Genomic DNA, 27,249 nt, shown 5'->3' with positions numbered 1-27,249 from the left:
CAATTCAGCCTTTTTTTTTTTTTTTTTTTTAAGTGAATTGAGACTACTCAGTAAAGGTACTGGTTTGATGAGGTTAGAATTCAAAGTCCATTAGTAGTACAGCATTCCTGTTGTAGAGGGACCCCTTCTAAATGTGGGAGATAAATCACTCTTCCCTGGCCAGCTCAACTCTTGGCCTCGCAGAGACTGCCAAGAAGCCGATAGTGCCAAATGTGGCAGCAGTCTTGATTTAGTTGTGTATCTTCTTACTGGTGACTGAGGTGGAACTCCTCCTGTTTCACATAACATCTGAGGATGCACAGAGAAACTTAATTTTACTTTGGAAAGTTTCGTTCCAACTAAACTTTTTGCCCATGTTTAAGCAGTAGGTTTTTGCTTTTACTTGAGTGTAACACGGATGGTGACTCACAGTGCAGCCAGGATTCTGCATTAGTCTTGTTTTGTGGATGATTTGCTGTCTGTCATCATTTGTCTCCTCAAGTTTTCCCATAAGATAACACGGCTGTTTTGTGTACACCTATTAGTATAAGGTACTGGACATCTAAGCACTTGGGTTGTAGCAGGAAAAAAGGTAGACATATTCCTAAGTCTTACTTGGAGTTTATATTTTGGGGGGCGCAAGAGGAACACTAAACACCACTTAGGTTATCTTATTGCAATTTTATTTTGTGCTGCCCAGGAGAAAAGAGGATTAGGATTAGGGTTGTGAGAGCATGTAACAGGAGGACCTGATCTCCTTTTGGGAGTCAGAGGCAGTGGGAGAGAAGATTATGCCAGATAGAGGGAGCATAATCTGTGAAGGCTGTGAGGCCCCAAAGAACAGGGGTAAGGATTTGAAAGGCCTCAGTGGCTTGAGCAGCCAGAGAAAGAGAATGGCCCTAGATCATACAGGCCTCTTAGGTCTTTGAGGAGGACAGGTTTTTCTTTAGGACAATGGGGAGCCACTGTAGGGTTTTATGTAGAGGAGTAAAATTAGATTTAAAAGATCTACCTGTACTGCAGTGTAGATTGGAGGGGAAAGAACAGTTAGGCAGCCATTGCAGTAGTCCAGGTAAGAATAACCATTGCTGTGTTTTGGAATTGGTGGTGATTATGAAAGTTGAAGTGAATGGATCCAAGGAGATTAGAAGTGTTAGGGGAGTCTAGTTATATTCAGATGAAAAGTTAAAACTTTACTAGTGTGTAAATCCTAGGTGGCAGTGTGTATAGTAAGTTCTTTCCGAGTTCTTTACAAAAATAATTGGCTGTGTATTTACTATATTTAGAAAAAACAGCTGGTAGTTAAGCCACATGATTAAAAAGTAAAAAAAAATTAAGGCCTGTAATTTCCTAAGTACATCTAAGTGCTATACAGGTGTAAGTTGATTACTCTTGTCATCTGTTTAAAGTAATAATAATGAGAACTAACATTTATGGAGTGCTTATTATTTGCTAGGCACTGCTCTAAGATTTTTCCATGTATTCATTTACTTAGTCCTTACAGCGACTCCATGAAACAGGAGCTATTATTAACTCCATTTTGCATTTGAGGAAATTGAGGCACAAGGAAGTTGTAGTAACTTGCTAAAGTTGGTAAGTGGCAAAGCCACAATTTGAACCTTACCCTTTAGAGACTGCATTCTTTTTTAATTTTATTTGTTTGAGAGAGACCACGAGCAGGGGGAGGTGGAGAGGAAGAGGAACAAGCAGACTCCCTGCTGAGAGGGGAGCCCCATGTGGACTCAGTCCCAGGGCTCTGAGATCATGACCTGATGCTGAAGTCGGAGGCTTAACTGACTGAGCCACCCAGGCGCCCAGAGACTGCATTCTTAACAATAGCACTACTGCTTCTATAAAGATAGGATATGGGCATATAACGTATGACTGAATTTCCAGGGGAGAAATTAAGGCACACCTTTATTTTATTTTATTTTATTTTCTAAAGATTTTATTTATTTATTTGAGAGAGAGAGAATGAGAGACAGAGAGCATGAGAGGGAGGAGAGTCAGAGGGAGAAGCAGACTCCCTGCCGAGCAGGGAGCCCGATGCGGGACTCGATCCCGGGACTCCAGGATCATGACCTGAGCCGAAGGCAGTCGCTTAACCAACTGAGCCACCCAGGCGCCCAAGGCACACCTTTAGTTCAGCATGTGAGTTGTAGCCATACTCTGTGTTAGAGTGGATCTTTAAGCAGTAGTTGGAATACCTAACTCCTGCTGTGCAGCCAGGCCTCATTGTTTTTGTAGAGTCTGCCAAATGGACATCAGATAATAGATGCTGATCCCCGCCTGCCAGCCTCTTCCCATACCAGGGGCCCAAAGCCGAGAAACTCCATGTGGTTTTGGCATCATACCCCCTGCTTGCTAAATAATCCAAAGCTTAAGCTGTTTGTATTTTTGTCTGTAATCATGAGTATAAAGATAACGGGTTTTTTTGTATTTGTTCTGCTGTTTTAGATTTTTCTTATTTATACAAATTGTGTTGATTAGAGAGGAGTGCATTAGAGGGTTTGTTTTCAAAAGCCAGTATGTATAATTTGTTCCTTAATTTGTGTTTAGGTGCTAAAAATGGAATGATCAGATTAAGTAAGTTAGAGACCTAATTATTTATAGTCACTCTTAGAAGGTGGGTGTTTCAAGGAATTTTTATTTTAAAAACTGTATCCTACCCAGTGTAATAATATGTTTATTTAAGGTGACATGGTTTAGTTAAAAAGCACTGAAGTAGAATATGGAAGATCTGGAATTTATTAGCTATGTGGCCTCTCAGCTGTTTTGTTGTGAAGGTGTTATTATCATTGTATGCCCTTCTGTTTATGGTGTTAGATAAATGACTTGAGTTTTACTCAACCAGTAAGTTTTCATGTTTTCAAGGCCAAAAAGTACAAGTATACATTTTCTCTGCACTATCTTAAAGTACATGGAAAATACAGTTTTTAAAAAAGTCATACTTTTAAATGTCCTGTAACTCTGTGGCCTTCATCTGTGAGATGAAGTTTGTAGCCGGGATTACCTAGGGACCTAGGAGTTGACAACTAGAGAGCTCAGTGGTTGGGCCTCAGGAGGCCCGTGAAGCCCTCTGAAATTAATAGGTTTAATATTGTGTTTGTGTTTTTTTCTGTGGAGATGGCCTTATAGCATTCATTACATTTACAAAAAAAAAAAGAATGAATCATCTCTAGGTTTGTCATTTCAAAGAGTTCTCTTGGAGAAATTCGGTAGTTCTATACCAGATCACATAATCAACATCTATCAACATTAATAGGATTTTCACACGCATTGTGCTGGTATTTAACAGGCAGTTTTTCAGTTGGATTTGCCTTATTCCTACCCCATGTCTTGATGTTTTTCTAGATTTATTGCTGGAGAGAAGCAGAAGATACTAAAACTGGAGATGGACTAAGGCAAGGATGTTTCAAAGACCAGTCTTATTACTGTGTATCTAAGGAAGTATCTTGTCTAGTCTCATGACTTCAGCTTGATCCCTGTGAACTACTCCCAGATGTCTCCAGCTTGTGCTTCCTCCTGAGCTCTATAAACCCATTGTCTACCTGATCTCTTCACAGACTACATCTACTTCCAAATGGGCCTTTCCTTGTATCCCACTTTTGTCCAAAGCTCCAGTTGTTGATAGTTTGCTAAGACTTGGGGCCTTGGAATCATCTTTTATTTTGGACAGGACTTCGTAGGCATTTCAAAATGTGGTGGGGATGCTCCAGGGAAAGCATTACTAGGAGTATACTGAAGATTGAGAAGTCATACGGTAAAGAAACCTGTTAAGTGTTGCTTAATCCAGCAAACTCCTAACTACTTGACCGTGGGATTCTTTTTCTTTGTAATACATAGTGCTTGTCCTTAGAATTAGTGTCTTGTAGAGAACATGCTTTGGAAATGTTGATACTGATTTTATCTGTGTGTGTTTGGAAGCCATTCCTCATGAAGCAGAGGCTGCAATGTTGCTAAGCTCCAGAGCCATTCACATGGTAGTTTATGTAAACAGAGTCTCTCTGAAAGCTGACAGGAAAAAAATGGAAGATTGGGCAGTGAAATCAGGAAATTAATTTGTTCAAGCATTTCGTGAATTGTGTTGGCTTATTTGTAGTTCTGTATCTTTCAAGGTGTTCTGATTAGTATCATCAAAGACTAATTCTTTCATTATAGTCGGTGTGTATAAGACTGGAATACTGAGTTCTGAAACCTGACTTCTGTTGAGGAACATGAATACCTTAAGCAATTAGAAAAGAATAGCTGAAGGAAAATAAAGCATGATTGTGTGGGATTATGCTTATTTTTTACTTTCATGGAGGACAAAGTCTAGAGGGACCTGAGGAATTGGTCCTAAACTTCAGAAAGCTTGTTTAAGTATTTAAGGTAAATTAAGGTAGAATTTTCCAGCGTAAGTATTTATTCGAGATGGAAAGAGACAGTGGAACAGATTGTGGGATCATTTCTCTTGAGAGCTTTCAGAAAACAATAGAACAGGTTATCTGACTTTGATATGGATCTGATCCCCTAAAGGAAGTGCTTACCTCCAAGATTTGATGTATATATGTATTTCTTGTGAAAGAACATCTAATACGTTATTTTGCATGGAGAGTGAATAGTTGCTAGTTCTCTCTTGAGAGTACATTGAATAACCATCCTACACTGAAGAGCTGTAATATGAAAGGGAATGTGTTAGGGACTATGAGTGGAGGAGCAAAAATGACAAGACTTGGCGCTTGGTATTTATAGGGACATAAAATGTGTACCTACTTTTAGTTATCATAGTTAGATCAAAACCTTGTTGATATTTTCTTTTCTAGCATATTAACACTCTTACTGGCTGAGAGATTGTCTAGACACTCCATAATCTGGACAACCGACCTCTCTGTAGCTTAGCAAAGTGGTTTAAGAGCTGGGCTCTGGAGTCAGACTGCCTGGTTTCACCACCATTAGCCAATTACTTTAATCCTTTTCTCTGTGCCTTAGTTTACTCAGCTGTAAAGAAGAAATGCTTAGAATAGTATTTAGGACTGTGCCTGACACACAATACTCTGTAATCATTAATTGCTCTAGTATCACTTACTATTATATATTTCTCCTGCTACTGTCCTAACATACCTTGCTTCTCATGCTCCTGCCTCAGGGTTTTTGTACTTGGTGTTCTGCCCTCCCCTAATAGCTGTATGGTTTGCTTCTTCTTTTCCCTTGGGTCCCAGCTCAAGTGTCACCTTTAAATATGTTTGTTCCTTACCACCCTATAGGAAACAGCACCCTACTCTCACTTTCCATCTTTAGCAGGGATGGATCCAGATTTTGATAGGTTTGGGGGGTCCTCATTAAGTAAACAAATAAATTAGAGTAAAAAATTTGGTATGAAAGTTAATATTTATTTAGAATGAGAAAAGATGTCCCAACAAGATGCTGTAACCTTAGAGTCAGGTCCTTTTCTTCTGAGGTTTCTTTAGGCGTTTACTCAGAAATGCACTCATGAGATGCTCGCTGTTAGCACCCTGGCTGCCACTGGTCACCTTCTGTGGCATTCTGCATGTCCCAGTAATTCTGAAGCACTCATGGGCCCGTGTGAGTGGGGGAGGCTGAACTTTGAGGTCTGTTAGCTTTATAGAAAGTTTACCTCTGCTCTTTACCTAATTTTCATTTTATTATGATATCTGTCACCTTATATTTAGTTGTGTATTACCTTTCTCTTCCCACTATAGTGTAAATCCAGGAAGCTGGTGGTTTTGTTTTGTTCACTGCTGTGTTCTAGAGCCTAGAAGAGTACCTGGCACATATTAGATTCTCGGTTCATATTTGTGGAATGAATGAATGAACTGACTTGAAGGGGACAAACCATATGCAACATGAGTTTAGAGAAAGGAGATCATTGTTTCTGGTTGGGAGAAATCATAGCAGGTTTTACAGAAAAGATGATGTATTGGGCTTGTTTTTGTTCTGGCAGTAGTGGGTACAGAATGAATTAAGCACTGTGGATTATTATTAGGCCTAAACTAAATCGGTAGGCTTAATGTATCTTTTGCATATTACGTGATGGTCATACCTGTTTTGTGCATATGAAGATATTCTGTCATTTTAAACTAAAGACCTTTAGTGACTAGTGAATATATGTAGCTGTTACATACTGGTTTTATTTTGTTTTTTTGTGTTTTGTTTCTAACAGAATTGGGCTTTTAGGAAAGGATTTTGTTCAGTACCAAAAGGCCCTATATTCAAGAGATGAGAACATGTTTGTTTTCTGCTTTAGCTTTGTTTTTTAGTCTTTTTTGTTCTGGAAGATGCCATGTTTCAGAATTCCAGGCTGCCTTGACCTGAGATTATAGGTTTGGATGGATTCCTAGTGTAACAATGTGTTTTTTACCTTAGTCCTTAAACGCTGTGGAAGAATTTTAGATTTGACTATGAATTTTAGTCATGTTCAAATAACATATTTATTTTGTTTGATTAAAGTCTTATTAGAAGGTTGAGATGGTCATCCCCCCTCTCCTGGTGAAAGAATCTTCCTACATGGCCTGTAGACTAAAGTACAGACTTGTAAGCCTAAAATTCAAGGAATTGTCCTTTTTGCCCCCCTGGCCCTTAAGAATGAGTTAAGTTTAGGTAGCTGGGAGGGGACAGAAAGAAAGAGAAAGTAGGCAGAGAAGGGAATGGAGATGTTGGTATTCCCAGGTATGTGTAACTACAGGGGTGGATAAAGGCTTGGGAGAACACAGAAGGCTTGTGTTGGGGAGCATGGAGAAACAAGATTTGCTAGATAAGGTAGGGTCAATTTATAAACTTGGAAGCTAGATAAAGTCATTTAGATATGAAGTGGTAGGATGTTGGGAGCTTTAAAGGTTTCTGTACAAGGAGTAATGCTGAAAGTGCTCAGGATTATTCTGACAGTCATGATGAGAATGGATCAGAGAGGAAAGATGGAAATAACCTGCTAAGTGAAATCTGCGATTCTCCAGTTTTTGGTTTCAGAGGCCCTTTATGCCATTGAGAACTCCAAGATTGTGTATGCTAGTTATATCTATTGCTATTGACTCTATTAGCAGTAACACCTGAGAAGTTTAATACTTGGTTAAATAGAAGACAGATTCTCAATTCTATTTCTTTTTTAAGATTTTATTTATTTGTCAGGGGGAGAGAGAGAGAGAGAGAGAGCGCACGCGCCCATGAGCACAAGCAGGGGGAGCGGCAGGTAGAGGGAGAAGCAGGTCCCTGCTGAGCAAGGACCCCCACGCGGGACTTGATCCTAGGACCCTGGGATCATGACCTGAGCCGAAGGCAGACTCTTAACTGACTGAGCCACTCAGGTGCCCCATCATTAGTTCATTTTCAATAAAATGTCAGCATGAATAACCAGTTTCCCAGTTCTTTCAAATAAAAATGGTGTTCTGTGGAAAAAGTGGCTAGTTCAGTTTGCAACTCAAAATCACACATGCTGTTCTTTGAGCCAACCATTGTGCTTTGGTATGCAATGGAAGTGTTTTATGTATTTCATCAAATAGAATATCAAAATGACTTGTAGTAAGGGTTAGGAGTCAATAAAATTAATAATGTTTATGCTTCAGTAAGGACATTCTTCAGTGAAACTGGCTTTTTTTTTTTTTCCTTTTGAGTGCATGGCAGTGAAGAATACAGTGATTGGTGGTACATTGTGGGGCCACTGCTTTGATTGGTGCCAAGTCACCAGCAGTTTTATCACCATTGCTTTTGCTCTGTTGTGCAAATGTCAACACAGTAAAAGCAGGCAAATAATGTTTTCATATTGTTATGAAAATCATTTTGACCTTTCAAACCCTCAAGAAAGAATTCTAGGGGCTCTCAAGGATTCATAGAATTGTGCTAGAGTATGTGGAGTAAGCGAAGGGTGAGGTAAGTGATGATGGAGCAAACAAAGTGAAAAGTAGTGGAGAATGGAAAGGAAGGAATTGATGAGAAGCATCTTGGAGAAACATTTGATGGGGCTTTGTGAAGAAATACGAGGATGGAGAAAGATGATTTGAAAAGGACTTCAAAATTTTAAGCCAGACTGAGGAGCACATAAATTACTGGTTCAAATAAATTAGTAGTGGGAGAATGATGTCAGTTACAAAGACAGTAAAGTTGAGAGGGAGGAGCTATGGTGGAAGTTAGGATATTAGAGAATAAAGAGATACCTGTGAGATTTCGTTTCATTATTTTCTTGCAGTAATTTCTCTAAAGAAACACTAATAGTGACTTTTCCATTTTCTATGGAGTGTAACGATTCTTTAGCAGTGTCTTTAGGACTAATGGAAATTGATAAGGGTCAGTACCTTTCTCCTAGCTCTTACTGACGGATTGCTAGAAGATCTGCAAAGATGTCTTCCTGTCGAACAGTGCTACAGATCTGGAGGGTAATTGATGTAAGAATTAGTGAGTGGAACAGTAGAATATGGGCTAGATATTTTTATTGTGGCATACATTTTTTAAAAGATGTATTTATTTTTTAGAGAGAGAGAGCACACAGCAGGGAGGGGCAGAGGGAGAGGAAGAGAGTGTCTCAAACAGACTATTTGGATGGTATTCAGTACATTTTCTTATATTTCCCCCTCTTTCTCCATCCGACCAAGAGTCGGATGCTAAACTGAATGCACCACCCAGGCTCCCCTATCGTGACATACATTTTTAAAATCTTCTTGTTTTGTTCTTATTATGACATATATATTATGTGTACATACATGTTTTTAAATAATAACAATTAATAATTTAAAAAATAATGATCTAATTCCCAAGAGGTAAGTACTGAGTATTTTGATGTATTTTTTCTGTTTTTTTATAGACAAAAGCTTGTATGCTGTTATATATTTCTAAGATAAAATTACAGTTTACTTACAGTGAAATGTATAGATCTTGTTTCAGTTAGAAGAGTTTTGACATACATAAAACTGTGTAACCCACACCCTTATTAACATACACCATTTCCTTAACCTCAGAGAGTTCCCTCATGCCCCTTCCCAGTCAGTCTCACACGCCTCTCCCGCCTAGCAATCACTGTTCTCATTTGTCACTGTAAAAGCTCTTTTAGAGCTTCATGTAAATGAATTACAAATGAATTGCCTTAGCACCTTTGACGATACATGTATGGGGGATATTCTGGACTCTGTTCTGTTCTGTTGAGCCGTGTGGCTGTACCGCTACCAGTGCATCACTGTCTTGCTTTATGGATAAGTCTTGGATTCAGGTAGTGAGTCTTCCAGCTCTGTTCTGTTTTTTCAAAATTGTTCCATTTATTTTAAGCCCTTTTTTTTAATATGAATTTTAGTTTTATTTTTTTTAAAGATTTTATTTTATTTTTATTTGAGAGAGAGAGCACAAGAGCGGGGTGGGTCCAGGGGAGAAGCAGACTCCCCGCCGAGCAGGGAGCCCAGTGCAGGACTCGATCCCGGGATTCCGGGATCGTGACCTGAACCGAAGGCAGTCGCTTAACCGACTGAGCCACCCAGGCACCCTCCATGTGAGTTTTAGAATCACTTTTCAGATTATATAAAAACGTCTGCTGGGATTTTGAATGTTTTAACTTTTTATTTTGAAATAATTGTAAACTCATAGGAAGTTGCAAAAAGTGTGCAAAGAGGTCTCCTATATACCAAACATCCAGCTTCCCCCAATAGTGACATCTTTATATATGACTGTAGTGCATTATCAAAACCAGGAGCTTGATTGCCACAGTGCAATTAACTAGACCTTAGATTTCACCACTTTTTCATGCTCTCTCTCTTTTTTTTTTTTGTCTTTGTGCATAATTTTGTGACATTTTGTCATGTAGATAGCCTGCTGGGTTTTATTGGGATTACGTAGGATTTGCAGCTCAATTTGTGGAAATTTGAGATCTTAACAGCATTGAGTCTTCTGATATATGAATATATTATTTCTCTCCATTTATTTAGATCTTCTTTATCTTATCAATGTTTTGCTTTTCTTTTAACTTCTAAATTTTATCCTTAGCCTTTTCTTCTAATATTGTAGTAAAAGATAGTTATTATGTAATACTTCTTCACGATGGTGCAGTAATCAAAATGTGGGGCACATTTTCAGTTTTTATTAAAATCTTCTCCATATTAGTGATGTCTGACTTCCTTTCACTTGACTTTGTACATTTTAGCTCTGAGCATGTGGACTCCTTTTAAAATTGGCAAACATGAAAAGAAAAGAAAATGGGAAATGACTTTAAAATCTGTTCACTTTAGCTTTCTTATCTAAAGATGAAAACAAAGTCGTTAAAAACCTGAGATATTTTTATATATGAGATACGTGTTTATGTGTGCATATTTTGCAGATTTCATATTTTTTGAACTTATTGAAGAAAAATAACTTAAAATTTGCTTCATCCTTAAGTGAATAATCAACACTGTGCCAGATTGTTTAGGAGATCTTAAAAAATTTCTTTCTGATTTTGAGGAGTTTATGCTCAGATTGAAGAAACAAAATATGCCTAAATGGAACATTTAAGGAACATTTCTTTTTTTTTTTTGAAAGATTTTATTTATTTATTTGACAGAGAGAGACACAGCGAAAGAGGGAACATAAGCAGGGGGAGTGGAGGAGGGAGAAGCAGGCCCCCCCGCGGAGCAGGGAGCCCGATGCGGGACCCGATCCCAGGATCCTGGGATCATGACCTGAGCCGAAGGCAGACGCTTAACGACTGAGCCACCCAGGCACCCCTTAAGGAACATTTCTAAGGCAGGATTTTAACAATTAAAAAAACAATGACATATTATAAATTCTATAGAAATTCAATTTAAGGGTAAGATCAGCTGGGGTTAGTCTGGTAAAGACTTCCTGGAAGAGCATATCTTGACCTAGGACTTAATGAAATATCGGGTTTGCATTTGTAAAGAACTGTGGAGGAAACAATTCCAAAAGAGAATTTTATATTTACAAAATATGGGTAAAGATACTGCTGTGGGGTGCGGGGCGCCTGGGTGGCTCAGCTGGTTGATTTCAGCTTGGGTCATGGTCTCAGGGTTGTGGGATTGAGACCCTCATCAGGCTCCACACTCAGCGTGGAGTCTGCTTAAGATTCTCTTTCCCCTCTCCTTCCCCCTGCATGAACTCACACTCTCTCTCTCTCTCAAATAAACAAACAAATAAATGAAATCTCAAAAAAAAAAAAAAAAAAAAAACTGCTGTGGGACCAAAGTGGGCAGAGGTTACAGACAGCCATTCTGACAAAGAAAGGGTCCATATTGGGGCGCCTGGGTGGCTCAGTCGTTAAGCGTCTGCCTTCGGCTCAGGTCATGGTCCCAGGGTCCTGGGATCGAGCCCCGCATCGGGCTCCCTGCTCGGCTGGGAGTCTGCTTCTCCCTCTCCCTCTCCCCCTGCTTGTGTTCCCTCTTTCGCTGTGTCTCTCTCTGTCAAATAAATAAATTTAAAAAAAAAAAAAAAAAAGAAAAGAAAAAAAAGAAAGGGTCCATATTAGGAAATGTGATGGATAATGTTTCAGATACCTAAGATACAGACAAATGAATGCCAACTGAAGAATATGAACTCATTTATGATTTACAGTATAAAATTTTCCAAATTCATTAGGGCCAATCTTTCTAACCTGCTTAAGTCACTCTTTGGATGGTATTCAGTGCATTTTCTTATATTTCCCCCTCTTTCTCCTCTATTGAGTTAAAAGTTATACATTTTATTTTTACACTTTTGGTGGTTACCTTAAAATTTGAACATGCATAATAAGGTTAATCAATATCTCTGTTTTCGGGTTGCCTGAGTGGCTCAGTTGGTTAAGTGTCTGCCTTCAGCTCAGGTCATGATTCCAGGGTCCTGGGATCAAGTTCCACACCCTGCTCCTTGCTCAGCAAGGACCATGCTTCTCCCTCTCCCACTCCCCCTGCTTGTGTTCCCTCTTTCGCTGTGTCTCTGTCAAATAAATAAAAAAATAACATCTTAAAAAAAAAAAGAATAATTTAAAAAATCTGTTTTCTTTCTGGTAAGTACATGGACTTTAGAATGCCTAATTCAATTGTCTCCTTCCTTTTAGTGTTGTCTCTTATTTTGGTTTACATTGTTTTCTATCTCCCTGATTAGTGTTTATTAACATTATTTTATACAGATAGTTCTCCTTTACATTTACCCATATGTGTTTTCGATTTCATTGCTTACCATTGTGTCTAGGCATTATACTCCTGCATTCTGGGTTCAGTATTTCTCCTGGTGAGCATTATTTGGAAGGGTTCTTTTTTTCTTTCTGTCTTTCTTTTTTTATCTTTTTTCTCTGTTTCTTTCTCTTTCAAGTGAGGGACTGTGCAAGGTGAACTCAATCTTTTTTTTTTCCTCTCGAAAATGTCATTATTGTGTCTTTACTTTCAAATCATAATATAACATGGTATAGAACTCTCAAGTTGACAGTTACTTTCTCTCAGAACTTTGTTTATTTATTTATTTGACAGAGAGACACAGCGAGAGAGGGAAAACAAGCATGGGGGAGTGGGAGAGGGAGAAGCAGGCTTCCCGTGGAGCAGGGAGCCCAATGCGGGGCTCCATTCCAGGACCCTCAGATCATGACCTGAGCTGAAGGCAGACACTTAATGACTGAACTACCCAGGCGCCCCTCTCTCAGAACTTTGAAGATACTCTATTGTCTTCTGGTTATCTGTTGCTAAGAGGTCTGTTGTCATAAAATAAAATGATTAAAAAAAAGAAGTCTGTTATCAATTGTTTCTTGTAGCTAATCTATTTTTTCCTCTCTGATTGACTTTTTAAAAAAGCATACAACAGGAGAGAGATAGGATATTTCTTTATTTCACCATGTCCCATAATGTCATGATTTTTCCAACTCTTTATTCTGTGTCTTGTATTATGGTTCATATATTTAGTATCTTAATTTGTGTCTGTGTATAATCTCTTGTTGCTTTAAAAAAACCCTTTTTTGGGGGGGAAATAATTTGAACTCATAGGAAAATTGTAAGAATAATACGAAGAACTCTTTTACACCCTTACCCACATTCACCAGTGGTTAACACTTTGCCACATATGCTTTATCACATTTTCTCTCTCTCTCTGTACATATTATTTTTTTTAATCTGAACCATTTGGGAGTAGGTTGCAGACATCATGCTCCTTTACCCATAAACATTCAATGTATATTTCTCAAAATAAATATATTCACTTAAATAAAACCACAGTACAGTTATCAAAATCAGAAAATTTTAATATTAATACAATACTGTTAATCTGATTTATAGGTCTTATTCAGATTTCTACCAATGGTCCTAATGATATCCACAATAGCATTTTCCTCCTAGTCCAGAAACCAATCCAAGATCATACATCACTTTTAGTTTCCAAGACTTTTCAGTCTCCTTTTAATCTGGAATAGTTTTTCAGCGTTTTTTTGTCTTTTTAGACACTGGCACTTTTTAGGAGTACACATCATTTATTTTATTGACTGTCCTTCATTTTTGGTATATCTGGTGTTTCTTTTGTTCAAATTCAGGTTATGCATTTTTGGCAGAAATGTATGTAAGTGATATGTCCTCTCAATATCAGGAGGCATGTGATGCTCACTTGTTCCATTATTAATATTAGTTTTGATCACTTGGTTACATGGATCTGCCAGGTTTCTTCAGTATAAAGTTATTTTTTCCTTTTGTAGTTAATAAATAATTTGTGGGGAGATTTTAAGACTGTATAGTATCTCCTTCCTCATCTAACTTGCACCATTAATTTTAATGTCCATTGATGAGTCATACTTGAGTTAATACTGTTATGGTGTGAAATAGTGCTTTTCTAATTCCATTAATTTCTTCTGCATTTATTAGTTGACATTCTATTGTGATGAAGAGCTTTTACTTTATTTTTGGACTTATGGATTTTTATTTTTTTCATTGGGTTCTAATTCATCACTGTAATTTATTTTGATGTTCAAACTATTTCAGATTTGGTCATTTGGATTCTGTCTCAGTTCAGGCTGTCAAAACAAAATATCATAGACTGGGTGGCTTAAGCAACAAAATTTATTTTCTTATAGTTCTGGAGACTGGAAGTCTTAAGACCAGGATGTGCCAGCACAGTTGGTTTCTGGTGAGAAATTCCTAATTTACAGATGGCCACCTTCTCACTGTGCTGACGAGGCAGAGAATGACAGAAGCTCTCTGGGCACTAATCTCAGCATGAGGGTCCCCACCCTCATGGCCTCATCTAAACCTAACTATATGCCAAAGCCCCATGTCCAAAAACCATCACTTTGGAGGTTAGGACTTCAACGTACAATTTGGTGTGTGGGGTGGAGCACACTTCAGTTTTTTGTTTTGTTTTGGAGCCCAACGTGGGGCCTGAACTCAAGAGCTTAAGATCAAAACCTGAGTTGAGATCAGGAGTTGGATGCTTAACCAACTGAGTCACCCCTGCACCCCTTTTGTTTTTTAAATTTTAATAGTTCTATTTTTAGAAGCTCTTTTGTTATTTTTCAAGTCTGTGTATTTATTTTACATGGTTTCTTGTTCTTAGAGTTTTGATTGCTTTTTCTGCCTTTGATTATTTTAACATACTTAACATACGCTTTCAAATTACCATTCTCTCTTCTCAGATTTTGAGGATTTTTAATCTTGCTGTTTGTTGTTGTGTTTGCTGACTCATGGTAGATTTTTATTTTAATTCTGAATTCATCAAGTTTTTTCTGTAAGAATTTTTTGTGGCTCAAATTGTGAGGGTGTCTTTCCAAAACAGTTTTGAGTTTGCTTCTTCCAGGAACCTCATGAGTCTCTTTGGTCTGAGACTGATCTTCATGTTAATTTCTGTTTGGAATTCCCCACACCTTATGGATAATGCACATTTGAACCCCAAGCCCAAATGAGCAGCTGGGCTCTTGGTTTTTAATTCTTAAGGGACTTTTTTCTTTCTTCTTATTCAGAGCCCAAGCAGAGACAGACTTTGTTGTTATCCTCCTTCTGTGCTTGTGGGTCACTTTTTTTGTTTGTTTTTATTTTTACTTTACTGAGGACACAGTCCTTTCCAGGGCCCTAGTTTTATCCAGGGGTCTCTGTTCCAGTATATTGTTTTGAGTTGTACCAAGATCTGTTCACCTATCCTCAAATAATTTTAAAATCTCTAACATTTAGTTTGCAGAGGCCAATTTCTCCCCTTCCCCATCCCTTCTATTTTTATCTTTGTGCCCCTGTTGGTGGAAGCCTCAACCCTGCTTTTCCATTTCCCTTCACTTATGGTACCCAGGGTTTTACTTCTATTTTTTGTGGACTCAGCTGTTTTCAGGTTTACAGAAAAATTGAGCAAAAAGTACAGAGTTCCTGGGGTGCCTGAGTGGCTCAGTCACTTAAGCATCCCACTGTTGGTTTCAGCTCAGGTCATGATCTCAGGGCTGTGAGATCGGGCCCTGCATTGGGCTCCACGCTGGGTGTGGAGCCTGCTTGGTATTCTCTCTCTCCCTCTGTATACCCCTATTAATACCTTGCATTAGTGCAATACATTTGTTAAAATTAACAAAGTAGTATTGATCCATTATTATTAACTAAAGTCTATTACATTTATGGCCTTAAGTTCACACTAGGGCTCACTCTTGGTATTGTATATGCTATGGGCTTGGACAAATGTATTAGACATATATCCATCATGGTATTTTATATAGAGTATTTTCACTGCTTTGAAAATTACCTGAGTCTACCTCTGCCTCTACCCCTCCAGCCCACCCCTGGCAACCACTGATCTTTTTTTTTTTTTTTTTTTAATGAGAGAGAGCCAATGAGAGGGGGGAGGGTCAGAGGGAGAAGCAGACTCCCTGCCGAGCAGGGAGCCCGATGCGGGACTCGATCCAGGGACTCCAGGATCATGACCTGAGCTGAAGGCAGTCGCTTAACCAACTGAGCCACCCAGGCGCCCCAACCACTGATCTTTTAACTGTCTCTATAGTTTTACCTTTTCCAGAATGCCATATAATTAGGTCATAGGTATGTAGACTTTTTTTTTTTTAAAGATTTTATTTATTTATTTGAGACAGAGAGAATGAGATACAGAGAGCATGAGAGGGAGGAGGGTCAGAGGGAGAAGCAGACTCCCCACCGAGCAGGGAGCCCGATGCGGGACTCGATCCCGGGACTCCAGGATCATGACCTGAGCCGAAGGCAGTCGCTTAACCAACTGAGCCACCCAGGCGCCCTTAGACTTTTTTTTTTTTAAGATTTTATTCATTTATTTGAGAGACAGAGATAGAGTGAGAGAGAGCACGAGTGAAGAGCAGAGGGAGAAGGAAAAGCAGGCTCCCTGCTGAGCAAGGAGCCTGACACTGGGCTCCCTCCCAGGGCCCCAAGACCATGACCTGATCCGAAGGCAGATGCTTAACCGACAGTCACCCAGATGCCCCACTATGTAGACTTTTCACACTGCCTTCTTTCACTTAGCAATATGCATTTAAGGTTCCTTCAAGTCTTTTTGTGGCTTGATATAGCTCATTTGTTTTTTTATCACTGAATAATATCCCTGTGTATGATTGTACCATAGTTTACATATCCATTCACCTATTGATTGACATCTTGGTTGCTTCCAGGTTTTAGCAGCTATGAATAAAGCTGCTGTAAACATCTTTGTGCAGGTTTTTGTGTGGACATAAGTTTTCAACTCCTTTGGGTAAATATCAAGGAGTGCAATTGCTGGATCGTGTGGTAAGACTGCTTAGCTTTGTAAGAAACTGCCCAACTGTCTTCCAGAGTGCCTGCACCATTTTTGCATTCCCAGCAGCAGCAAATCCTGTTCCTGCTGCTCCACATCCTGGCTAGCATTTGATGTTGTCAGTGTTTTGGATTTTGGCCATTCTGATAGGTGTGTTGTATCATTGTTGTTTTAATTTACAATTCCCTAGTGACCTCTGATGTTGAGCATCTTGTCATAGGCTTATTTTCCATCTGTATATCTTTTTTAATGAGGCGTCCGTTCAGATCTTTTGTCCTTTCAAAATTGGGTTGGTTGTCTTATTGTTGAGTTTTAAGAGTTCTTTGTATATTTTGGGGATGCCTGGGTGGCTCAGTCAGTTAAGCATCTGCCTTCGGCTCAGGTCATGATCCCAGGGTCCTGGGATCAAGTCCTGCATTGGGCTCCTTGCTCAGTGGGGAGCCTGCTTCTCCTTCTGTCTGCCGCTCCCCCTGCTTGTGCGTGCCCTCTCACTCTGTCTCTGACAAATACATAAATAAAAATCTTAAAAAAAAAAAAAAGTTCTTTGTATATTTCTACCTTCCTTCCTTCCACATATGGTTGTCCAGTTGATTCAGTACCATTTGTTGAAAAAACCATCCTTTTTCCATTATTGTCCCTGCTCCTTTGTCAGAGGTCACTTGATGACTGTATTTGTATAAATCGGTTTCTGGGTTCTTGTATTAGTTCGTTAGAGCTTTCTAACAAAGAATCACTGACTGGGTGGCCTAGCCAATGGAAATTTATTTTCTCAAAGTTCTTGGAGGCTAGCAGTCTGCTATCAAGGTGTCGGCAGAGTTAGTTTCTTATGAGGATTCTCTCCTTGGCTTATAAATGACTGTTTTTTTCTTGGTGTCTTTACATGCTCTTCCCTCTAACTGTTCATATTCAAACACAGGTAGTTTGAGATTAATAGAAAGTGGTAATTTGGAGTCAAATACAGCAGAGAACTAGGGGAGGTAAGTGCTGGGAGACTAGTGAGTCTAGTTAGGAGGATATACGTGCTGTCTGTAGAGTCATTTTCTTGAGAGGTTGGAATGGTTGGCAAAGAATCTGATTGCAGGTGATTCAGAAGCATGAGGTAGACATTGTTGTTATTTCCATTTTATAGATGTGGATACTGAGGCACAAAAAGAAAGGTCAAGAATAGGCCCAAAGTCATACATCTAGTAAGTGGTAAAACTGGGATTTGAATTCAGGCAGTCTTAACTCCAGAACCTATGCTTTGTAGTCACTGTTTGCTACAGAGAGGTAGTTGAGACCAAAATATGCCTTGAGAAACTGTCTCCAGGGTACAAATTAAATATGACAGAAATAAAGGAACCACTGAAGATGATTGAACTGAAGTGTGGACAAGGAGCTCCTTCATGGCAGGGACCACTTAGTCCCATGGTGGATAGGCAGGTGTGATGTAGGGTGGACAATTAATCTTCAGTCTCATATTTCATATTACCTGGAATGTCTTGTCCCCATCCAAGAGTGAATGGTAATGATGTGACTTCAATTAACAACAGGGTAAGTTTTGGACATAGATGCCCTAGAAGAAGTTGAGTGAAGAGAGATGTGGAGTTAGATTTTGGACGAGTTGATTGAGATATAATATATTTAAGTAGAAAGGTGTCCCATCCCCCTCACCTCTCTACTCCTGAAGTGGTAGACTAGTAGATTTGAAGGGACTGATAGGGAGTTATAGTTAAAGAGCACACTTGAAAACAGGAATTATTCAGTGATGGGAGCATAGGTAAGGGACATCTTTTGTCCTTAGTTTTCAAAGGAAGAAAAGCTCTTATCTAACTTTCTTTTCACTTTTAATATCCAAGGAATTCAAGATTCATGGTTTCAAGCTTTCTTTTGAGGCATATTAAATGAATGAATGAAATACGATACAAAAGACCTGTGATGTAAGTATACATGTTTGTGGAAGTTACAGTCTTCAGGAAAAGGTTTGGTATTACAAGTTACTGAATATTTTTTAGTTAAAACAGGTAAAAATAGTGGAGTAAATACAGGTAAAGATTACCCACTGTTGTTGTTACGAGTTTTCTTTCAACGTCTGTACATCCCTAAAATCCATTTTTAGATTCCTGTTATCCTTATAGTGCCTCAGAAATAGATGACTTACGATCTCTCACTGTCCCTATGTACTCCTCTCCCTCTACATCATTTTTAGGAAGTGACGAAGTTGACGAAAATAAGAAAGCATTGAAGGTGCTGAGTGATAAACCGGATGGACAGTGTCATTATTAAAACCTGTTCATCTTTCCCTTCTCTATTCCTTGCTCACCCCATGCTCCACCACCCTTCCTTCCTTCAATAAAAACTTAAACCCCAAACCTTCGAAGAGCATCAAGTAGAGACTATAAAGCCTTTTGTAGAAACCTGCCACACACAGTTATGTTGTTTTTTGAATGTCATTCAGCTTGAACAGTAATGTCAGTTATTGTCATTTTTATTTCAGTCATTGTGTTGACATTTTTCTTTTGGGGTCTCCTGTTTCTGGTTAGTGCTGTGATGTTGATTCTCTAACACTACTGGAGGAAGAGGTTTTGATTTGGAATGTTGAGTTTTGTTTTTTTTTTTGTCCTTCAGTAAACTGTGGTTACATGAGGTTCTACAAATTTTTTTTTCTTCAAAAACCAAAATTGAAGGTTTCTGTTAATTACTGGGCAGAGTTGCTATTTTTACATTAGGTTTAAATTGTTTGTGTTGAGATTTCTTCAGCTGTTTCTATCATGTTACCGTGCAATATTTGAATTAAAATTTAAAGAATATTTCTGTAACAACTTTTATAAGAAGTGATCATATAAAACGTGTGAAATTTAATTAGACTGTGTTTTACAAGAGTTTAGACAGTATTTTAAAAATATAATTTAACTTATTTCAGTGGTTCTTAGAAAAGTCTGGAAACTAAGCTTATGGGATATAATTTTTTTTTAGCAACATTGTTTGCAGAAATTATTTCTTTACCAGATATATCAGCTGTTTTGGGAGACAAATACCTTTTTCTTTATCAGCCAAGATTTAAAGTCACCTTTTTAAACTCATAACATTAAAAAAATATTTAAATTGTTTAATTCTTTAGTTAAGATCATCATTTGTTTATTTATTTTTTAAAGATTTTATTTATTTACCTGAGAGAGAGAGAGAGAGAGAAAGAAAGCACGCACGCATGTGCACAGGCAGGGAGGGGCAGAGGGAGAGGGAGAAGCAGACTCCCCACTGAGCAGGACCCTGAGTTCATGACCTGAGCTGAAGGCAGACGCTTAACCGACTGAACTACCCAGATGCCCCTCTTTAGTTAAGATTTTTGAAGATAAACTTTATTTTAGAGTAATTTTAGATTTATAAAAAAACCCACAAAGATACTAGAGAGTTTCTGTGTACTCCTCACCCGGTTTTCCCCCTTTTGTTAACCTCTTACCTGCTGTGGTACATGTGTCACGACTAATGAACCAGTTAGCATGTCACTATTAGCCAAACTCCACAGCTTATTTGGATTTCATTAGTTTTTCCCTAATGTCCCTTTTCTGTCCCAGGATCCCTGCAGGATAGCATATTACATTTAGTCATCATCTTTTTAAGCAGAATTTTCTGGTCTCTGAGTTTCACAGACTTTTTCTTTGTTTTTGATGACCTTAGCAGTTTTTTGGTTTTTTTTTTAAATGTTTTATTTATTTATTCATGAGAGTCAGAGAGAGAGAGGGGCAGAGGCAGAGGGAGAAGCTGGCTTCCCACTGAGCAGGGAGCCCGGTGCGGGGCTCGATCCCAGGATCCTGGGATCATGACCTGAGCCGAAGGCAGATGCCTAACCATCTGAGCCACCCAGGCGCCCCGACCTTAGCAGTTTTGAGGAGAGCTGATCAGGTATTTTGTAGTGTGTTTCTCAATTTAGATTTGTCTGGTGTTTTTCTCGTGGTTAGACTGGGTTATGAATTTTGGGGAGGATAAAGTATCCATGCTAACTAACATGACTTATCGCTAGTGATGGTAACCTGACAGTGGTAATATTCTCTAGGTTTCTACACTTTATATAAAGTTATTTTTTCCCACCTTTCCATGTTGTGCTCTCTGAAAGCAAATCACCAAACTCAGCCCCACACTTAGGGGGTTAAGCTTCATCTTTTTGAGGGAGGAAGTAACTACATAAATTACTTGGAATTCCTCTGTATGGAGATTTGTATTTTTGCCCTTTAGTTATTTTATATCCAATAGATTTATGGATATTTATTTTATACTTTGGGTTATAATCCAGTAGTCAGGTTGTTCACATTGTTTCAACTTAGCCATTGGGAGCTCTTTCAGGTTGTCTCTTGTTTCCCTTTGATGATGTCCATCGTTTTGTTTTTAACACTTCCTGACTTTCTGGCAGTATAGATGTTCCAGGCTCATCATGTATATTCCCTGCCCAAGCCTTATAACCAGCCATTTCTCTAAGGATTCCTGGTTCCTTTTAGTGGAAATAGAATAAGAACATGATATAGGCTCTGGGTGTATTTATTGTTACTGGTGTGTTATTACTTCTAGGCCCTCTCAGTGGATAGAGCCAGGAAATTATTACTAAATTACTGTATCACTAACCTAGCTAAATATAAATATATATGTAACTAACCCATGTATACATACATACATACATATAATTATTTCTGTATCTAACAGTATCTATTTTAAGCTGAACATGAGTTCATACTGCTGTCTCCATATCTAATCTACTGCCACATGGTTCATTCTAGCCTTCCCCCACTGCTTATCTGTAGCCTCCTTCTCCATTAGTGAGAAACCTGGCTCCTGCCATTCACCATCCATTTACATATTTGTTCATTCTCAGTATATCTGTATAGCTTTTAAAGAATTGTCATAACTCTGTAAGTTTTCAAACCAAACTGTTCTCATACTTTTTAAGTTGCCAGTTCACTCTTTGAAATAATAATGATAATAATGATAATTATTATTACTGTATACCATGTGCAAAGTGTTGGTAAGACCAAAATTGGTAGTAAATTAATCTGTGGTGTAATGTAGGAACTGTAATTGTCCCTTTTTTACAGATGAGAAGAGAGGGGCACGAAGAGCTCTGTAGTCCAAGAGTCCCCAGCTTGTAAATGGCAGAGCAGCAGTCTGCCTGTGGGGTCCATGCATTTGGCTACACTGCCAAAAGTAGGTGTGTGAACATGGAGCTATACATCTGTCATGTTTGTTTCTGATTTTTTAAAAAGTATTATTTTTTGCCAAGGAGGGGCAGAAGTGATTCATTGATAATCAGAAAAATCCCAAGTCTCCCCCTGAACAAGAGAAGGGACAGTGGTTAGAAAAGAGTACATTTCCTTAAAAAGGCCACTATGGAGAAATGGATCTTATACTTAAGAGATAAGGTAGTTTGTTTTCTTCTGGTTTTTGAGGAGATTGTGCTTGTGAGGAAAGTAGTTGATGCTTTTGAAAATGTTCTGGAATTAACAGCTTCCCCCCCCCCCCAAACCACCCCACCACAATTGCCAGAAGATTATTTTTTCCTTCTGGTAGAAGCATGTGGTTCTCACCCTCTTCACATATGTCTCTTGCACAGAGGGGAGAGGAGTGGGTCAGGATTGCAGTTAGCAAAGGCGTTTAGCTGGCTGCTGATCAAGAACCAAATCAGTTGAAGGGATTTCTTTATTAACATGCCAGAAACATCTCATCTATTCTGTTTCACCAGCGCCTGTTTAGCACTTGGTTTCATTGGTCAGCTTATGTAGAAAAGCTTAGTTATTCTGGAGCATTGTTTTCAAACACTGCTGTCCCCTTCTCCCCAGCATCTGACTTAAATTTTAACAGCTTTATTGAGAGAGAATTCACATACCATACAATTCACCCATTTAAAGTATACAATTCAATAAGTTATACAACCAGTCTGATTTAAATGTGAGTCTTAAAATCAGAGACAAGATAGTGATAGATGGAATTTACTCTTCCAAATGTTGATTTATAATTTATTTATATATATTTTTTCTTTTTTTACAATCAGCACAGAGTCTCTGTCCCCCCGTCAGTGAGTTCATCATCTCTGTATAATTCTGTTTTTCTGTTAACTGCTATTACTGGAAACCATAGGTGACTGTTTCTGCCTAACATTATTAACTTGTAAAGATTGGAGAGACATTAAAACCGTTAGAAACTATCAGAATGTGGTTTAATTCTCATTGAAATAATGCACACAATTGTCTTGTTTTCACTATAATTCCGTTTTCCCTTCTCTTCTTTACTGTCTCTTTTTCTCCCGCTTGGTTTTAAGGGCATTTAGTCTCATAAACCTGTTTCAACTAAGTCATAATTGAGTTGAAACTAGGTTGTATTTATTGCTTGTCTACCAATAAGTGCAAAAGAAAAAGCTCTTTTTTGTGTGTGCCAATAAGTCCCATTTCTTTAGTGTGGAGCATGTTAAATTTCTCCTGTTGCCTAAGCAAAGTCAGATCAGTTAGTGTAGAAAATGTAACTTTAATCATTAATTTTGATGAATCTTCAGTTGGACCACATGATTCTTAAATGATGGCCATACATTTGGAACTGTTTGAGAACCATAACTCTAAAAAAGCACCTCACATCCTGGAGGACTTGGGACTTTACCAAGTACAGGCTGTCATTTGACAGAAAAGAAAATCTGATTGTGAACCATACCCAAGTTAGAGGCCATTGCACTTGGCTTATGGGATTGCACATAGCCTCTTGAACTTCTGGTTCTTCCAAAATCTGTTGGCGACAGTAGTCATGATTCTTTATGAATTTAGGTCTTAATTTTGGATAAATAAATTACCATTATTTAATGAATCACCACTTACATAATATTTGGTATCAGATACGTTGTTTTGGTGTTGGTATTCTTACCAATAATATAGTCTCCCCACTGATTCTGTACCCAGTTCAGTCCATCCTCTGTGCTGATCTGGTCCCCATCGGCCAGGCGTGAGGATAATGATGGAGCCACATTAAGGTTGGTTCTGCTCCTGGCTCCCTTGTTAGTTGGATAAGTGACTGTGGTTTGGTTACTTAACCACTCAGGGCTATAGTTTTCTTCTTCTCATCCAAGGAATTTAGCCTGGGTCTTTTACTCCCACAGTGTGCTCTTTGATGAATTTCTTTATAACCTGGGTAAATCTGTATGTCAGGATTCAGTTTCTGCTTTTCCTAAGGGGAAGAAAACACATACAGTCATTTGTTGGGTCTCTCTGCTGGTGACTTCAGGCAGGTAGACAGAAATTAGTTATATGTAATAGACATTGAGAAGGTGGAAAAAAATCTTTAAAATTGTTGCAGTGGCAGTTTGGTATCTGCCAAGTAGATACTGCTCAGTCTGATGGCCAAATAGGAATTTATCGTCTTGACCTAGATTGCTGCCTTTGAATTTAAGCTCTCCTGGTTTTTAGCTTTGTGACCTTGAGCACCTAATTTAACTTCTCTTATACCTCAGTTTCATTTTTAATGGGGGAATGATTAATACTACTTATCTCAAAAGGTTGTTGTGAGGTTTAAATAATAAAGCATTTAAATCTTAGTATAGTACCCTGCACCTACTAAGTACTTCGTGTTTACTGTAACTGCGATAGTATTTGTTCCTGTTTTTTTTTTTCTTTACATAAGCTCTGCACCCAACATGGGGCTTGAACTTACAACCCCGAGATCAAGAGTTGCATGCTCTCTACCGACTGAGCCAGCCAGGTGCCCCAGTTTGTTCCTGTTCTTTATTGTTACCTAAGTTTGAGCCTGTATTCATTCATTTATTTTATGCTTTTTTTGTAATACCAGCCCAACTCAATCATATTTCCTCTACCACATCATCCACATTTTTGTTTTCCCTCCTGCATAGCACCAGTCAATCTGGTATTTTCTTGTTTTTGTGTCCTCCAACTGGAATGTAAGCTTTTTTTTTTTTTTTTTAATTTTATTTATTTATCTGACAGACACAGCAAGAGAGGGAACTCAAGCAGGGGGAGTGGGAGAGGGAGAAGCAGGCTTCCTGCTGAGTAGGGAGCCCCACGCGGTGCTCGAATCCAGGACCCTGGGATCATGACCTGAGCCAAAGGCAGACGCTTAACAACTGAGCCACCTAGGCGCCCCTGGAATCTAAGCTTTATAGGATCATGGACCTTCTCCATACTATTCATTGTTACATCTCTAGCTTCTAGCATAGTGCCTGGAACAATGTAGTCGCTCAGTAAATATTTTGGAGGAAGCCATTAATTGCTACATTTAGTTGTTCAGTGTCTGTATCCAAGGGAAGATGGCATTGACTTTGCAGCCAGGTATGGTGGACATTTTGGCCTTCTCAGGAGCTATTTTGTGGTCTTTTTTCGAGGTCTCTGACCTGCTGGCTATTAGTAGATTTTGCCTCTGGAAGTATGTTCTCCTCTGACTTGATTCTTCTTGTTTTGTTTGGTACATTAGTACAGAGTTTGTTTTCTGGAACATTAGATGCTTAAAATGATACTTAATTAAAAGATTAAAGGATTCTGTGATCAAATGAGTTTGGGAACTGATACTATTCCCTTCCTCCATTTGGAGATTTGCATTATATAATAGCATAGTGAAGGCTCTGAGAAGTCCTGTAGTAGATGTACTTTTTAACTTTGATTTATTTTCCTAAATTAGTTGATCATGAACTTAACAAATTTATTTATTTATTCTTTTACCTAATGACTATAATATCCCAGTTCCACAGAATGCAGTTTGGGAAATGCAGGGCTAACCTACTGCTAAAAGCCTGGTTTACCCTTACTAGTTCCTTTCCATGTAAAATTATAATTTCAGGAAAATTAAAATTAAATAGTGTGAAAGGACTTTGAGAACTCTCTAGAGTGCCATAAGGGATTACTTGTCAGTCATTTAAACCTACTCCTTTTAGCCACCATGTAAATGTAGTAGCAGATATCCTTGGAATCTGAAGGCATTCCATTTACCTTTCTGCAGACTTCACATTTTTTCAGTGCTAATAATCCCACTTCTTCTTAGCCGTAGAATTACTTTTTCAACTCTGGAAGACTTTTGTGCTCATGTGTAGAACAGTATCTGTATCAAACTGGATGAATGATGAAGCCCTTGCTAGATCAAAGTTCCCTAGTTCTATCTACTTTGTCACAGTCTCACCAGTCTCACCTGGTCTTCCAGGAGAATGGACTTTCAGAATTCTAATATTGTAGTTTTACCATGTAATAAAGACATGAAGTGTAAGCTAATAATAGCTTTGTGTTCCAGCACCTAGTACCACACCTGGCATGTAATTGGCTCCCAATAAGTATTTAATAACCAAAAAAGACACTGAAATCGTGTACCATTCTCTTTTACATAGTGAAATGGAGTTAAGAGAGGGAATGTAATTTGGTATATTCAATCTGGATTGTGCACTGTAACTGTGTGGTATCATTTTTAAATAGGAAAAATGCAGGCAAAACATCTGTTATTATGCCAGCAGTAAGGGAGTCAGATTTACTGGCTATCTGTCTGTAGCTGGCTTTTAAATTCGATCTCAGATAACAGCTTTAACTAAAAATAGAGGTCGTGAAGACTTCCTTCTTGGATGTGGATGTCCATTTTCTAGTACTCAGGAAATTCACTCTCAAAGGCATGAAATTTATAGAGTATACCTTACTTTTAAAAATTACTGTTTAATTATCGTCCTGTATTTAAGATGACATTGGGTTGTGTCCATTTATCTACAACTTTAAGTAAAACGGTATAATGACATAAAAATTTTTGGTTCTTTTAAACACATTTAATTATTTCTAAAAGGTTTACTTAATGCCTATGTACATTATATGGTTTGGATATATTTCATTTGAATGAAAAAATAATATAAAAGAGCAATGCTAGAACATTAGTAACAATAACTATGATATATGTGTTCCTTTAATGTCATTATACCACATAGCCCTTATGTATTTTTTTTTAAGATTTAGAGAGAGAGCGGGTGTTGCTTGCGCAAGGCAGGGAGACAAAGGGAGAGAGAGGGAAAGAAGCAGATTCCCCACTGAGCACGGAGCCTAGCAAGGGGCTCAATCTCATGACCCTGAAATCACGACCTGAGCAGAAATCAAGAGTCGGATGCTCAAATGACTGAGTCACCCAGGCACTCCAGCCTTTATGTATTTCAAATGGCTATTTCCTATATTTTGGTTTAATTGCTAGGTAAGAAAGTTTCACTTTTGAGAAGTTAGAAAGATTTTCAAAAGTTAGAAAAATGTTTTTATATTTCATATTATTAAAAGTACTAAGTTACGATCTTCAACCAAAGACCTTTTATTTTTTTTATTTTTTTTTTAAAGACTTTATTCATTTGAGAGAGAGGGAGAGAGAGATCATGAGCAGGGGGAGGGGCAGGGGGAGAGGGAGAAACAGACTCCCCGCTGAGCAGGGAACGGGAGGCTATGCAATGCAGGGCTGGATCCCAGGACCCTGGGATCATGACCTGAGCTGAAGGCAGATGCTTAACTGACTGAGCTACCCAGGCACTCCCCAACCAAAGACCTTTTAAAAGATAATCCTTTAAATACCATATTTTTAGGGGTGCCTGGGTGGCTCAGTCAGTTATGTGTCTCACTCTTGATCTTGGCTTAGGTCCTTTTTTTTAAAAATACTTTATTTGAAAAAGAA

At 38.4% G+C, this 27,249-nt stretch overlaps 1 protein-coding gene and 1 non-coding gene across 3 annotated transcripts in view; one reads left to right on the top strand and one right to left on the bottom strand.

Annotated features, from left to right (window-relative positions):
• MAP4K3 (mitogen-activated protein kinase kinase kinase kinase 3) overlaps nucleotides 1-27,249 on the top strand; it is a 187,134-nt gene that overhangs the window by 1,038 nt on the left and 158,847 nt on the right. The window lies entirely within an intron of this gene.
• Nucleotides 22,608-22,675, bottom strand: LOC123326107. Its single transcript, XR_006540886.1, has one exon. It is a non-coding gene; the product is annotated as a small nucleolar RNA SNORD43 (small nucleolar RNA).

This window comes from Neomonachus schauinslandi, chromosome 10 (assembly GCF_002201575.2).
Source record: "Neomonachus schauinslandi chromosome 10, ASM220157v2, whole genome shotgun sequence".
NCBI lineage: Eukaryota > Metazoa > Chordata > Mammalia > Carnivora > Phocidae > Neomonachus > Neomonachus schauinslandi.
The sequence above is the reverse complement of the archived record's forward strand: the minus strand, read 5'-3'. Positions and strand labels throughout refer to the sequence as shown.